We start from the raw sequence: 16626 nt of genomic DNA on the forward strand, positions 1-16626 counted from the left end.
GTTGTTTGGCCTATAGATGGCGCTGACTGTCACTCCTACTTCTAAATTCACATATAAGCCCAAAAAAGTGGATGGTGGGAAGGCCGCTGTGGTAGCTCAGTGGTTAGAGCATCGAACGCGTTATTCGAACGTCGTAGGTTCGATTCCTGCCCACGGTTGGTTATTTTTTCATCCAATTTTCATTCTTCTTATTTACATCCCATTGGTTCCAATAACTTCCCCTGTACATTCCTCGGCATTACTGTCTGTTAGAGCTCTATAATATTGTGTTAAAACACGGAAAAAGGAGCCCTTAAGTATACAATTCTTTCCCTTATTTTCATTGAACGAGGGTCTCGTAATGGCAAACTTTGTGTGTTTAGGTTGTATAAGAGGGACAATCAATCAGCTGCCCGCTCATAATATGTTCCAGTGCTACGTGACGCCAAACATATGCATAGGAGTGTTTTCACACTCGTTGTTTGGCTTATTGATGGCGCTGACTGTCACTCCTACTTCTAAATTCACATATAAGCCCAAAAATGTGGATGGAGGGAAGGTCGCTGTGGTAGCTCAGTGGTTAGAGCATCGAACGCGTTTTTCGAAGGTCGTAGGTTCGATTCCTGCCCACGGTTGGTTATTTTTTCATCCAATTTTCATTCTTCTTATTTACATCCCATTGGTTCTAATAACTTCCCCTGTACATTCCTCGGCATTACTGTCTGTTAGAGCTCTATAATATTGTGTTAAAACACGGAAAAAGGAGCCCTTAAGTATACAATTCTTTCCCTTATTTTCATTGAACGAGGGTCTCGTAATGGCAAACTTTGTGTGTTTAGGTTGTATAAGAGGGACAATCAATCAGCTGCCCGCTCATAATATGTTCCAGTGCTACGTGACGCCAAACATATGCATAAGAGTGTTTTCACACTCGTTGTTTGGCTTATTGATGGCGCTGACTGTCACTCCTACTTCTAAATTCACATATAAGCCCAAAAATGTGGATGGAGGGAAGGCCGCTGTGGTAGCTCAGTGGTTAGAGCATCGAACGCGTTTTTCGAAGGTCGTAGGTTCGATTCCTTCCCACAGTTGGTTATTTTTTCATCCACTTTTCTTTCTTCTTATTTACATCCCATTGGTTCTAATAACTTCTCCTGTACATTCCTTGGCATTACTGTCTGTTAGATCTCAATAATATTGTGTTAAAACACCGAAAAACCAGCCCTTAGGTACACACCTCTTTCCCTTATTTTCAATTAACGAGGGTCTCGTAATGGCAGACTTGGTGTGTTAAGTTGTATAAGAGGGACAATTATTTAGCTGCCCGCTCACAATAGGTTCACGCGCGCTACGCAGCGCCAAACATACGCATAAGAGTGCTTTCACACACGCTGTTTGGCTTATAGATGGCGCTGACTGTCACTGCGATTTCTAAATTCACATATAAGCCCAAAAATGTGGATGGAGGGAAGGCTACTGTAGTAGCTCAGTGGTTAGAGCATCGAACGCGTTATTCGAAGGTCGTAGGTTCGATTCCTTCCCACGGTTGGTTATTTTTTCATCCACTTTTCTTTCTTCATATTTACATCCCTTTGGTTCTAATAACTTCCCCTGTACATTCCTTGGCGTTACTGTCTGTTAGATCTCATATTGTGTTAAAACACGGAAAAACGAGCCATTGGGTATACACTTCTTTCCCTTATTTTCATTGAATGAGGGTCTCGTAATGGCAGACTTGGTGTGTTTAGGTTGTATAAAAGGGACAATTAATCACCTGCCCGCTTATAATAAGTTCACGTGCTACGTGACGCCAAACATACGCATAGGAGTCTTTTCACACTCGTTGTTTGGCTTATAGATGGCGCTGACTGTCACTCCTACTTCTAAATTCACATATAAGCCCAAAAAAGTGGATGGTGGGAAGGCCGCTGTGGTAGCTCAGTGGTTAGAGCATAGAACGCGTTATTCGAACGGCGTAGGTTCGATTCCTGCCCACGGTTGGTTATTTTTTCATCCAATTTTCATTCTTCTTAGTTACATCCCATTGGTTCTAACAACTTCCCCTGTACATTCCTTGGCATTACTGTCTGTTAGAGCGCTATAATATTGTGTTAAAACACGGAAAAACGAGCCATTAGGTATACACCTCTTTCCCTTATTTTCAATGAACGAGGGTCTCGTAATGGCAGACTTGGTGTGTTTAGGTTGTATAAGAGGGACAATTAATCAGCTGCCCGCTCATAATAGGTTCACGTGCGCTACGCAGCGCCAAACATACGCATAAGAGTGCTTTCACACACGTTGTTTGGCTTTTAGATGGCGCTGACTGTCACTGCGACTTCTAAATTCACATATAAGCCCAAAAAAGTGGATGGAGGGAAGGCCGCTGTGGTAGCTCAGTGGTTAGATCATCGAACGCGTTATTCGAAGGTCGTAGGTTCGATTCCTGCCCCCGGTTGGTTATTTTTTCATCCACTTTTCTTTCTTCCTATTTACATCCCATTGGTTCCAATAACTTCCCCTGTACACTCCTTGGCATTACTGTCTGTTAGATCTCATATTGTGTTAAAACACGGAAAAACGAGCCCTTAGGTATACACTTCTTTACCTTATTTTAATTGAATGAGGGTCTTGTAATGGCAGACTTGGTGTGTTTAGGTTGTATAAGAGGGACAATTAATCAGCTGCCCGCTCATAATAAGTTCACGTGCTACGTGATGTCAAACATACGCATAAGAGGGTTTTAACACTCGTTGTTTGGCCTATAGATGGCGCTGACTGTCACTCCTACTTCTAAATTCACATATAAGCCCAAAAAAGTGGATGGTGGGAAGGCCGCTGTGGTAGCTCAGTGGTTAGAGCATCGAACGCGTTATTCGAACGTCGTAGGTTCGATTCCTGCCCACGGTTGGTTATTTTTTCATCCAATTTTCATTCTTCTTATTTACATCCCATTGGTTCCAATAACTTCCCCTGTACATTCCTCGGCATTACTGTCTGTTAGAGCTCTATAATATTGTGTTAAAACACGGAAAAAGGAGCCCTTAAGTATACAATTCTTTCCCTTATTTTCATTGAACGAGGGTCTCGTAATGGCAAACTTTGTGTGTTTAGGTTGTATAAGAGGGACAATCAATCAGCTGCCCGCTCATAATATGTTCCAGTGCTACGTGACGCCAAACATATGCATAGGAGTGTTTTCACACTCGTTGTTTGGCTTATTGATGGCGCTGACTGTCACTCCTACTTCTAAATTCACATATAAGCCCAAAAATGTGGATGGAGGGAAGGTCGCTGTGGTAGCTCAGTGGTTAGAGCATCGAACGCGTTTTTCGAAGGTCGTAGGTTCGATTCCTGCCCACGGTTGGTTATTTTTTCATCCAATTTTCATTCTTCTTATTTACATCCCATTGGTTCTAATAACTTCCCCTGTACATTCCTCGGCATTACTGTCTGTTAGAGCTCTATAATATTGTGTTAAAACACGGAAAAAGGAGCCCTTAAGTATACAATTCTTTCCCTTATTTTCATTGAACGAGGGTCTCGTAATGGCAAACTTTGTGTGTTTAGGTTGTATAAGAGGGACAATCAATCAGCTGCCCGCTCATAATATGTTCCAGTGCTACGTGACGCCAAACATATGCATAAGAGTGTTTTCACACTCGTTGTTTGGCTTATTGATGGCGCTGACTGTCACTCCTACTTCTAAATTCACATATAAGCCCAAAAATGTGGATGGAGGGAAGGCCGCTGTGGTAGCTCAGTGGTTAGAGCATCGAACGCGTTTTTCGAAGGTCGTAGGTTCGATTCCTTCCCACAGTTGGTTATTTTTTCATCCATTTTTTTTTCTTCTTATTTACATCCCATTGGTTCTAATAACTTCCCCTGTACATTCCTTGGCATTACTGTCTGTTAGATCTCATTATTATTGTGTTAAAACACCGAAAAACGAGCCCTTAGGTATACACCTCTTTCCCTTATTTTCAATGAACGAGGGTCTCGTAATGGCAGACTTGGTGTGTTTAGGTTGTATAAGAGGGACAATTAATCAGCTGCCCGCTCATAATAGGTTCACGCGCGCTACGCAGCGCCAAACATACACATAAGAGTGCTTTCACACACGTTGTTTGCTTATTGACGGCGCTGACTGTCACTCCTACTTCGAAATTCACATATAAGCCCAAAAAAGTGGATGAAGGGAAGGCCGCTGTAGTAGCTCAGTGGTTAGAGCATCGAACGCGTTATTCGAAGGTCGTAGGTTCGATGCCTGCCCAAGGTTGGTTATTTTTTCATCCACTTTTCTTTCTTCATATTTACATCCCTTTGGTTCTAATAACTTCCCCTGTACATTCCTTGGCGTTACTGTCTGTTAGATCTCATATTGTGTTAAAACACGGAAAAACGAGCCATTGGGTATACACTTCTTTCCCTTATTTTCATTGAATGAGGGTCTCGTAATGGCAGACTTGGTGTGTTTAGGTTGTATAAAAGGGACAATTAATCACCTGCCCGCTTATAATAAGTTCACGTGCTACGTGACGCCAAACATACGCATAGGAGTCTTTTCACACTCGTTGTTTGGCTTATAGATGGCGCTGACTGTCACTCCTACTTCTAAATTCACATATAAGCCCAAAAAAGTGGATGGTGGGAAGGCCGCTGTGGTAGCTCAGTGGTTAGAGCATAGAACGCGTTATTCGAACGGCGTAGGTTCGATTCCTGCCCACGGTTGGTTATTTTTTCATCCAATTTTCATTCTTCTTAGTTACATCCCATTGGTTCTAACAACTTCCCCTGTACATTCCTTGGCATTACTGTCTGTTAGAGCGCTATAATATTGTGTTAAAACACGGAAAAACGAGCCATTAGGTATACACCTCTTTCCCTTATTTTCAATGAACGAGGGTCTCGTAATGGCAGACTTGGTGTGTTTAGGTTGTATAAGAGGGACAATTAATCAGCTGCCCGCTCATAATAGGTTCACGTGCGCTACGCAGCGCCAAACATACGCATAAGAGTGCTTTCACACACGTTGTTTGGCTTTTAGATGGCGCTGACTGTCACTGCGACTTCTAAATTCACATATAAGCCCAAAAAAGTGGATGGAGGGAAGGCCGCTGTGGTAGCTCAGTGGTTAGATCATCGAACGCGTTATTCGAAGGTCGTAGGTTCGATTCCTGCCCCCGGTTGGTTATTTTTTCATCCACTTTTCTTTCTTCCTATTTACATCCCATTGGTTCCAATAACTTCCCCTGTACACTCCTTGGCATTACTGTCTGTTAGATCTCATATTGTGTTAAAACACGGAAAAACGAGCCCTTAGGTATACACTTCTTTACCTTATTTTAATTGAATGAGGGTCTTGTAATGGCAGACTTGGTGTGTTTAGGTTGTATAAGAGGGACAATTAATCAGCTGCCCGCTCATAATAAGTTCACGTGCTACGTGATGTCAAACATACGCATAAGAGGGTTTTAACACTCGTTGTTTGGCCTATAGATGGCGCTGACTGTCACTCCTACTTCTAAATTCACATATAAGCCCAAAAAAGTGGATGGTGGGAAGGCCGCTGTGGTAGCTCAGTGGTTAGAGCATCGAACGCGTTATTCGAACGTCGTAGGTTCGATTCCTGCCCACGGTTGGTTATTTTTTCATCCAATTTTCATTCTTCTTATTTACATCCCATTGGTTCCAATAACTTCCCCTGTACATTCCTCGGCATTACTGTCTGTTAGAGCTCTATAATATTGTGTTAAAACACGGAAAAAGGAGCCCTTAAGTATACAATTCTTTCCCTTATTTTCATTGAACGAGGGTCTCGTAATGGCAAACTTTGTGTGTTTAGGTTGTATAAGAGGGACAATCAATCAGCTGCCCGCTCATAATATGTTCCAGTGCTACGTGACGCCAAACATATGCATAGGAGTGTTTTCACACTCGTTGTTTGGCTTATTGATGGCGCTGACTGTCACTCCTACTTCTAAATTCACATATAAGCCCAAAAATGTGGATGGAGGGAAGGTCGCTGTGGTAGCTCAGTGGTTAGAGCATCGAACGCGTTTTTCGAAGGTCGTAGGTTCGATTCCTGCCCACGGTTGGTTATTTTTTCATCCAATTTTCATTCTTCTTATTTACATCCCATTGGTTCTAATAACTTCCCCTGTACATTCCTCAGCATTACTGTCTGTTAGAGCTCTATAATATTGTGTTAAAACACGGAAAAAGGAGCCCTTAAGTATACAATTCTTTCCCTTATTTTCATTGAACGAGGGTCTCGTAATGGCAAACTTTGTGTGTTTAGGTTGTATAAGAGGGACAATCAATCAGCTGCCCGCTCATAATATGTTCCAGTGCTACGTGACGCCAAACATATGCATAAGAGTGTTTTCACACTCGTTGTTTGGCTTATTGATGGCGCTGACTGTCACTCCTACTTCTAAATTCACATATAAGCCCAAAAATGTGGATGGAGGGAAGGCCGCTGTGGTAGCTCAGTGGTTAGAGCATCGAACGCGTTTTTCGAAGGTCGTAGGTTCGATTCCTTCCCACAGTTGGTTATTTTTTCATCCACTTTTCTTTCTTCTTATTTACATCCCATTGGTTCTAATAACTTCTCCTGTACATTCCTTGGCATTACTGTCTGTTAGATCTCAATAATATTGTGTTAAAACACCGAAAAACCAGCCCTTAGGTACACACCTCTTTCCCTTATTTTCAATTAACGAGGGTCTCGTAATGGCAGACTTGGTGTGTTAAGTTGTATAAGAGGGACAATTAATTAGCTGCCCGCTCACAATAGGTTCACGCGCGCTACGCAGCGCCAAACATACGCATAAGAGTGCTTTCACACACGCTGTTTGGCTTATAGATGGCGCTGACTGTCACTGCGATTTCTAAATTCACATATAAGCCCAAAAATGTGGATGGAGGGAAGGCTACTGTAGTAGCTCAGTGGTTAGAGCATCGAACGCGTTATTCGAAGGTCGTAGGTTCGATTCCTTCCCACGGTTGGTTATTTTTTCATTACCTTTTCTTTCTTCTTATTTACATCCAATTGGTTCTAATAACTTCCCCTGTACATTCCTTGGCATTACTGTCTGTTAGATCTCATTATTATTGTGTTAAAACACCGAAAAACGAGCCCTTAGGTATACACCTCTTTCCCTTATTTAACAGTGAACGAGGGTCTCGTAATGGCAGACTTGGTGTGTTTTGGTTGTATAAGAGGGACAATTAATCAGCTGCCCGCTCATAATAAGTTCACGTGCTACGTGACGCCAAACATATGCATAAGAGTCTTTTCACACTCGTTGTTTGGCTTATAGATGGCGCTGACTGTCACTCCTACTTCTAAATTCACATATAAGCCCAAAAAAGTGGATGGTGGGAAGGCCGCTGTGGTAGCTCAGTGGTTAGAGCATCGAACGCGTTATTCGTCGTCGTAGGTTCGATTCCTGCCCACGGTTGGTTATTTTTTCATCCAATTTTCATTCTTCTTATTTACATCCCATTGGTTCTAATAACTTCCCCTGTACATTCCTCGGCATTACTGTCTGTTAGAGCTCTATAATATTGTGTTAAAACACGGAAAAAGGAGCCCTTAAGTATACAATTCTTTCCCTTATTTTCATTGAACGAGGGTCTCGTAATGGCAAACTTTGTGTGTTTAGGTTGTATAAGAGGGACAATCAATCAGCTGCCCGCTCATAATATGTTCCAGTGCTACGTGACGCCAAACATATGCATAAGAGTGTTTTCACACTCGTTGTTTGGCTTATTGATGGCGCTGACTGTCACTCCTACTTCTAAATTCACATATAAGCCCAAAAATGTGGATGGAGGGAAGGCCGCTGTGGTAGCTCAGTGGTTAGAGCATCGAACGCGTTTTTCGAAGGTCGTAGGTTCGATTCCTTCCCACAGTTGGTTATTTTTTCATCCACTTTTCTTTCTTCTTATTTACATCCCATTGGTTCTAATAACTTCCCCTGTACATTCCTTGGCATTACTGTCTGTTAGATCTCATTATTATTGTGTTAAAACACCGAAAAACGAGCCCTTAGGTATACACCTCTTTCCCTTATTTTCAATGAACGAGGGTCTCGTAATGGCAGACTTGGTGTGTTTAGGTTGTATAAGAGGGACAATTAATCAGCTGCCCGCTCATAATAGGTTCACGCGCGCTACGCAGCGCCAAACATACACATAAGAGTGTTTTCACACACGTTGTTTGCTTATTGACGGCGCTGACTGTCACTCCTACTTCGAAATTCACATATAAGCCCAAAAAAGTGGATGAAGGGAAGGCCGCTGTAGTAGCTCAGTGGTTAGAGCATCGAACGCGTTATTCGAAGGTCGTAGGTTCGATGCCTGCCCAAGGTTGGTTATTTTTTCATCCACTTTTCTTTCTTCATATTTACATCCCTTTGGTTCTAATAACTTCCCCTGTACATTCCTTGGCGTTACTGTCTGTTAGATCTCATATTGTGTTAAAACACGGAAAAACGAGCCATTGGGTATACACTTCTTTCCCTTATTTTCATTGAATGAGGGTCTCGTAATGGCAGACTTGGTGTGTTTAGGTTGTATAAAAGGGACAATTAATCACCTGCCCGCTTATAATAAGTTCACGTGCTACGTGACGCCAAACATACGCATAGGAGTCTTTTCACACTCGTTGTTTGGCTTATAGATGGCGCTGACTGTCACTCCTACTTCTAAATTCACATATAAGCCCAAAAAAGTGGATGGTGGGAAGGCCGCTGTGGTAGCTCAGTGGTTAGAGCATAGAACGCGTTATTCGAACGGCGTAGGTTCGATTCCTGCCCACGGTTGGTTATTTTTTCATCCAATTTTCATTCTTCTTAGTTACATCCCATTGGTTCTAACAACTTCCCCTGTACATTCCTTGGCATTACTGTCTGTTAGAGCGCTATAATATTGTGTTAAAACACGGAAAAACGAGCCATTAGGTATACACCTCTTTCCCTTATTTTCAATGAACGAGGGTCTCGTAATGGCAGACTTGGTGTGTTTAGGTTGTATAAGAGGGACAATTATTCAGCTGCCCGCTCATAATAGGTTCACGCGCGCTACGCAGCGCCAAACATACGCATAAGAGTGCTTTCACACACGTTGTTTGGCTTTTAGATGGCGCTGACTGTCACTGCGACTTCTAAATTCACATATAAGCCCAAAAAAGTGGATGGAGGGAAGGCCGCTGTGGTAGCTCAGTGGTTAGATCATCGAACGCGTTATTCGAAGGTCGTAGGTTCGATTCCTGCCCCCGGTTGGTTATTTTTTCATCCACTTTTCTTTCTTCCTATTTACATCCCATTGGTTCCAATAACTTCCCCTGTACATTCCTTGGCATTACTGTCTGTTAGATCTCATATTGTGTTAAAACACGGAAAAACGAGCCCTTAGGTATACACTTCTTTACCTTATTTTAATTGAATGAGGGTCTTGTAATGGCAGACTTGGTGTGTTTAGGTTGTATAAGAGGGACAATTAATCAGCTGCCCGCTCATAATAAGTTCACGTGCTACGTGATGTCAAACATACGCATAAGAGGGTTTTAACACTCGTTGTTTGGCCTATAGATGGCGCTGACTGTCACTCCTACTTCTAAATTCACATATAAGCCCAAAAAAGTGGATGGTGGGAAGGCCGCTGTGGTAGCTCAGTGGTTAGAGCATCGAACGCGTTATTCGAACGTCGTAGGTTCGATTCCTGCCCACGGTTGGTTATTTTTTCATCCAATTTTTATTCTTCTTATTTACATCCCATTGGTTCCAATAACTTCCCCTGTACATTCCTCGGCATTACTGTCTGTTAGAGCTCTATAATATTGTGTTAAAACACGGAAAAAGGAGCCCTTAAGTATACAATTCTTTCCCTTATTTTCATTGAACGAGGGTCTCGTAATGGCAAACTTTGTGTGTTTAGGTTGTATAAGAGGGACAATCAATCAGCTGCCCGCTCATAATATGTTCCAGTGCTACGTGACGCCAAACATATGCATAGGAGTGTTTTCACACTCGTTGTTTGGCTTATTGATGGCGCTGACTGTCACTCCTACTTCTAAATTCACATATAAGCCTAAAAATGTGGATGGAGGGAAGGTCGCTGTGGTAGCTCAGTGGTTAGAGCATCGAACGCGTTTTTCGAAGGTCGTAGGTTCGATTACTTCCCACAGTTGGTTATTTTTTCATCCACTTTTCTTTCTTCTTATTTACATCCCATTGGTTCTAATAACTTCTCCTGTACATTCCTTGGCATTACTGTCTGTTAGATCTCAATAATATTGTGTTAAAACACCGAAAAACGAGCCCTTAGGTATACACCTCTTTCCCTTATTTTCAATGAACGAGGGTCTCGTAATGGCAGACTTGGTGTGTTTAGGTTGTATAAGAGGGACAATTAATCAGCTGCCCGCTCATAATAGGTTCACGCGCGCTACACAGCGCCAAACATACGCATAAGAGTGCTTTCACACACGTTGTTTGGCTTATAGATGGCGCTGACTGTCACTGCGACTTCTAAATTCACATATAAGCCCAAAATTGTGGATGGAGGGAAGGCTACTGTAGTAGCTCAGTGGTTAGAGCATCGAACGCGTTATTCGAAGGTCGTAGGTTCGATTCTTTCCCACGGTTGGTTATTTTTTCATTACCTTTTCTTTCTTCTTATTTACATCCAATTGGTTCTAATAACTTCCCCTGTACATTCCTTGGCATTACTGTCTGTTAGATCTCATTATTATTGTGTTAAAACACCGAAAAACGAGCCCTTAGGTATACACCTCTTTCCCTTATTTAACAGTGAACGAGGGTCTCGTAATGGCAGATTTGGTGTGTTTTGGTTGTATAAGAGGGACAATTAATCAGCTGCCCGCTCATAATAAGTTCACGTGGTACGTGACGCCAAACATATGCATAAGAGTCTTTTCACACTCGTTGTTTGGCTTATAGATGGCGCTGACTGTCACTCCTACTTCTAAATTCACATATAAGCCCAAAAAAGTGGATGGTGGGAAGGCCGCTGTGGTAGCTCAGTGGTTAGAGCATCGAACGCGTTATTCGAACGTCGTAGGTTCGATTCCTGCCCACGGTTGGTTATTTTTTCATCCAATTTTCATTCTTCTTATTTACATCCCATTGGTTCTAATAACTTCCCCTGTACATTCCTCGGCATTACTGTCTGTTAGAGCTCTATAATATTGTGTTAAAACACGGAAAAAGGAGCCCTTAAGTATACAATTCTTTCCCTTATTTTCATTGAACGAGGGTCTCGTAATGGCAAGCTTTGTGTGTTTAGGTTGTATAAGAGGGACAATCAATCAGCTGCCCGCTCATAATATGTTCCAGTGCTACGTGACGCCAAACATATGCATAAGAGTGTTTTCACACTCGTTGTTTGGCTTATTGATGGCGCTGACTGTCACTCCTACTTCTAAATTCACATATAAGCCCAAAAATGTGGATGGAGGGAAGGCCGCTGTGGTAGCTCAGTGGTTAGAGCATCGAACGCGTTTTTCGAAGGTCGTAGGTTCGATTCCTTCCCACAGTTGGTTATTTTTTCATCCACTTTTCTTTCTTCTTATTTACATCCCATTGGTTCTAATAACTTCCTCTGTACATTCCTTGGCATTACCGTCTGTTAGATCTCATTAATATTGTGTTAAAACACCGAAAAACGAGCCCTTAGGTATACACCTCTTTCCCTTATTTTCAATGAACGAGGGTCTCGTAATGGCTGACTTGGTGTGTTTAGGTTGTATAAGAGGGACAATTAATCAGCTGCCCGCTCATAATAGGTTCACGCGCGCTACGCAGCGCCAAACATACGCATAAGAGTGCTTTCACACACGTTGTTTGCTTATTGACGGCGCTGACTGTCACTCCTACTTCGAAATTCACATATAAGCCCAAAAAAGTGGATGAAGGGAAGGCCGCTGTAGTAGCTCAGTGGTTAGAGCATCGAACGCGTTATTCGAAGGTCGTAGGTTCGATGCCTGACCAAGGTTGGTTATTTTCATCCACTTTCTTTCTTCATATTTACATCCCTTTGGTTCTAATAACTTCCCCTGTACATTCCTTGGCATTACTGTCTGTTAGATCTAATATTGTGTTAAAACACGGAAAAACGAGCCCTTAGGTATACACTTCTTTCCCTTATTTTCATTGAATGAGGGTCTCGTAATGGCAGACTTGGTGTGTTTAGGTTGTATAAGAGGGACAATTAATCAGCTGCCCGCTTATAATAAGTTCACGTGCTACGTGACGCCAAACATGCGCATAGGAGTCTTTTCACACTCGTTGTTTGGCTTATAGATGGCGCTGACTGTCACTCCTACTTCTAAATTCACATATAAGCCCAAAAAAGTGGATGGTGGGAAGGCCGCTGTGGTAGCTCAGTGGTTAGAGCATAGAACGCGTTATTCGAACGGCGTAGGTTCGAATCCTGCCCACGGTTGGTTATTTTTTCATCCAATTTTCATTCTTCTTAGTTACATCCCATTGGTTCTAATAACTTCCCCTGTACATTCCTTGGCATTACTGTCTGTTAGAGCGCTATAATAATGTGTTAAAACACGGAAAAACGAGCCATTAGGTATACACCTCTTTCCCTTATTTTCAATGAACGAGGGTCTCGTAATGGCTCACTTGGTGTGTTTAGGTTGTATAAGAGGGACAATTAATCAGCTGCCCGCTCATAATAGGTTCACGCGCGCTACGCAGCGCCAAACATACGCATAAGAGTGCTTTCACACACGTTGTTTGCTTATTGATGGCGCTGACTGTCACTCCTACTTCTATACTCACATATAAGCCCAAAAAAGTGGATGGAGGGAAGGCCGCTGTGGTAGCTCAGTGGTTAGAGCATCGAACGCGTTATTCGAAGGTCGTAGGTTCGATTCCTTCCCACGGTTGGTTATTTTTTCATCCACTTTTCTTTCTTCTTATTTACATCCCATTGGTTCTAATAACTTCTCCTGTACATTCCTTGGCATTACTGTCTGTTAGATCTCAATAATATTGTGTTAAAACACCGAAAAACGAGCCCTTAGGTATACACCTCTTTCCCTTATTTTCAATGAACGAGGGTCTCGTAATGGCAGACTTGGAGTGTTTAGGTTGTATAAGAGGGACAATTAATCAGCTGCCCGCTCATAATAGGTTCACGCGCGCTACGCAGCGCCAAACATACGCATAAGAGTGCTTTCACACACGTTGTTTGGCTTATAGATGGCGCTGACTGTCACTGCGACTTCTAAATTCACATATAAGCCCAAAAAAGTGGATAGAGGGAAGGCCGCTGTGGTAGCTCAGTGGTTAGATCATCGAACGCGTTATTCGAAGGTCGTAGGTTCGAATCCTGCCCCCGGTTGGTTCTTTTTTCATCCACTTTTCTTTCTTCCTATTTACATCCCATTGGTTCCAATAACTTCCCCTGTACATTCCTTGACATTACTGTCTGTTAGATCTCATATTGTGTTAAAACACGGAAAAACGAGCCCTTAGGTATACACTTCTTTACCTTATTTTCATTGAATGAGGGTCTTGTAATGGCAGACTTGGTGTGTTTAGGTTGTATAAGAGGGACAATTAATCAGCTGCCCGCTCATAATAAGTTCACGTGCTACGTGACGCCAAACATACGCATAGGAGTCTTTTCACACTCGTTGTTTGGCTTATAGATGGCGCTGACTGCCACTGCTACTTCTAAATTCACATATAAGCCCAAAAAAGTGGATGGTGGGAAGGCCGCTGGGGTAGCTCAGTGGTTAGAGCATCGAACGCGTTATTCGAACGTCGTAGGTTCGATTCCTGCCCACGGTTGGTTATTTTTTCATCCAATTTTCATTCTTCTTATTTACATCCCATTGGTTCTAATAACTTCCCCTGTACATTCCTTGGCATTACTGTCTGTTAGAGCTCTATAATATTGTGTTAAAACACGGAAAAACGAGCCCTTAGGTATACAATTCTTTCCCTTATTTTCATTGAACGAGGGTCTCGTAATGGCAAACTTTGTGTGTTTAGGTTGTATAGGAGGGACAATCAATCAGCTGCCCGCTCATAATTTGTTCCAGTGCTACGTGACGCCAAACATATGCATAAGAGTGTTTTCACACTCGTTGTTTGGCTTAATGATGGCGCTGACTGTCACTCCTACTTCTAAATTCACATATAAGCCCAAAAATGTGGATGGAGGGAAGGCCGCTGTGGTAGCTCAGTGGTTAGAACATTGAACGCGTTTTTCGAAGGTCATAGGTTCGATTCCTTCCCACAGTTGGTTATTTTTTTATCCACTTTTCTTTCTTCTTATTTACATCCCATTGGTTCTAATAACTTCCCCTGTACATTCCTTGGCATTACTGTCTGTTAGATCTCATTAATATTGTGTTAAAACACCGAAAAACGAGCCCTTAGGTATACACCTCTTTCCCTTATTTTCAATGAACGAGGGTCTCGTAATGGCAGACTTGGTGTGTTTAGGTTGTATAAGAGGGACAATTAATCAGCTGCCCGCTCATAATAGGTTCACGCGCGCTACGCAGCGCCAAACATACGCATAAGAGTGCTTTCACACACGTTGTTTTCTTATTGATGACGCTGACTGTCACTCCTACTTCTAAACTCACATATAAGCCCAAAAAAGTGGATGGAGGGAAGGCCGCTGTGGTAGCTCAGTGGTTAGAGCATCGAACGCGTTATTCGGAGGTCGTAGGTTCGATTCCTTCCCACGGTTGGTTATTTTTTCATCCACTTTTCTTTCTTCTTATTTACATCCCATTGGTTCTAATAACTTCCCCTGTACATTCCTTGGCATTATTGTCTGTTAGATATCATTAATATTGTGTTAAAACACCGAAAAACGAGCCCTTAGGTATACACTTCTTACCCCAATTTTCATTGAACGAGGGTCTTGTAATGGCAGACTTGGTGTGTTTAGGTTGTGTAAAAGGGACAATTGTTCAGCTGCCCGGTCATAATAGGTTCACGCGCGCTACGCAGCGCCAAACATACGCATAAGAGTGCTTTCACACTCGTTGTTTGCTTATTGATGGCGCTGACTGTCACTCCTACTTCTAAACTCACTTATAAGCCCAAAAAAGTGGATGGAGGGAAGGCCACTGTGGTAGCTCAGTGGTTAGAGCATCGAACGCGTTATTCGAATGTCGTAGGTTCGATTACTGCCCACGGTTGGTTATTTTTTCATCCAAATTTCATTCTTCTTATTTACATCCCATTGGTTCTAATAACTTCCCCTGTACATTCCTTGGCATTACTGTCTGTTAGAGCTCATTATTATTGTGTTGAAACACAGAAAAACGAGCCCTTAGGTATACAATTCATTCCCTTACTTTCATTGAACGAGGGTCTCGTAATGGCAAACTTGGTGTGTTTAGGTTTTATAAAAGGGACAATCAGTCAGCTGCCCGCTCATAATAGGTTCACGTGCTACGTGACGCCAAACATACGCATAAAAGTGCTTTCACACTCGTTGTTTCTCTTATTGATGGCGCTGACTGTCACTCCTACTTCTAAACTCACATATAAGCCCAAAAAAGTGGATGGAGGAAAGGCCGCTGTGGTAGCTCAGTGGTTAGAGCATCGAACGCGTTATTCGAAGGTCGTAGGTTCGATGCCTGCCCACGGTTGGTAATTTTTTTATCCACTTTTTTTTCTTCATATTTACATCCCTTTGGTTCTAATAACTTCCCCTGTACATTCCTTGGCATTACTGTCTGTTAGATCTCATATTGTGTTAAAACACGGAAAAACGAGCCCTTAGGTATACACCTATTTCCCTTATTTTCATTGATTGAGGGTCTCGTAATGGCAGACTTTGTGTGTTTAGGTTGTATAAGAGGGACAATCAATCAGCTGCCCGCTCATAATATGTTCCAGTGCTACGTGACGACAAACATATGCATAAGACTGTTTTCACACTCGTTGTTTGGCTTATTGATGGCGCTGACTGTCACTCCTACTTCTAAATTCACATATAAGCCAAAAAATGTGGATGGAGGGAAGGCCGCTGTGGTAGCTCAGTGGTTAGAGCATCGAACGCGTTATTCGAAGGTCGTAGGTTCGATTCCTTCCCACGGTTGGTTATTTTTTCATCCACTTTTCTTTCTTCTTATTTACATCCCATTGGTTCTAATAACTTCTCCTGTACATTCCTTGGCATTACTGTCTGTTAGATCTCATTATTATTGTGTTAAAACACGGAAAAACGAGCCCTTAGGTATACAATTCTTTCCCTTACTTTCATTGAACGAGGGTCTCGTAATGGCAAACTTTGTGTGTTTAGGTTGTATAAGAGGGACAATCAATCAGCTGCCCGCTCATAATATGTTCCAGTGCTACGTGACGCCAAACATATGCATAGGAGTCTTTTCACACTCGTTGTTTGGCTTATAGATGGTGCTGACTGTCACTCCTACTTCTAAATTCACATATAAGCCCAAAAAAGTAGATGGTGGGAAGGCCGCTGTGGTAGCTCAGTGGTTAGAGCATCGAACGCGTTATTCGAACGTCGTAGGTTCGATTCCTGCCCACGGTTGGTTATTTTTTCATCCAATTTTCATTCTTCTTAATTACATCCCATTGGTTCTAATAACTTCCCCTGTACATT

Source organism: Rhipicephalus microplus, chromosome 10 (assembly GCF_043290135.1).
Source record: "Rhipicephalus microplus isolate Deutch F79 chromosome 10, USDA_Rmic, whole genome shotgun sequence".
NCBI classification, from domain to species: domain Eukaryota; kingdom Metazoa; phylum Arthropoda; class Arachnida; order Ixodida; family Ixodidae; genus Rhipicephalus; species Rhipicephalus microplus.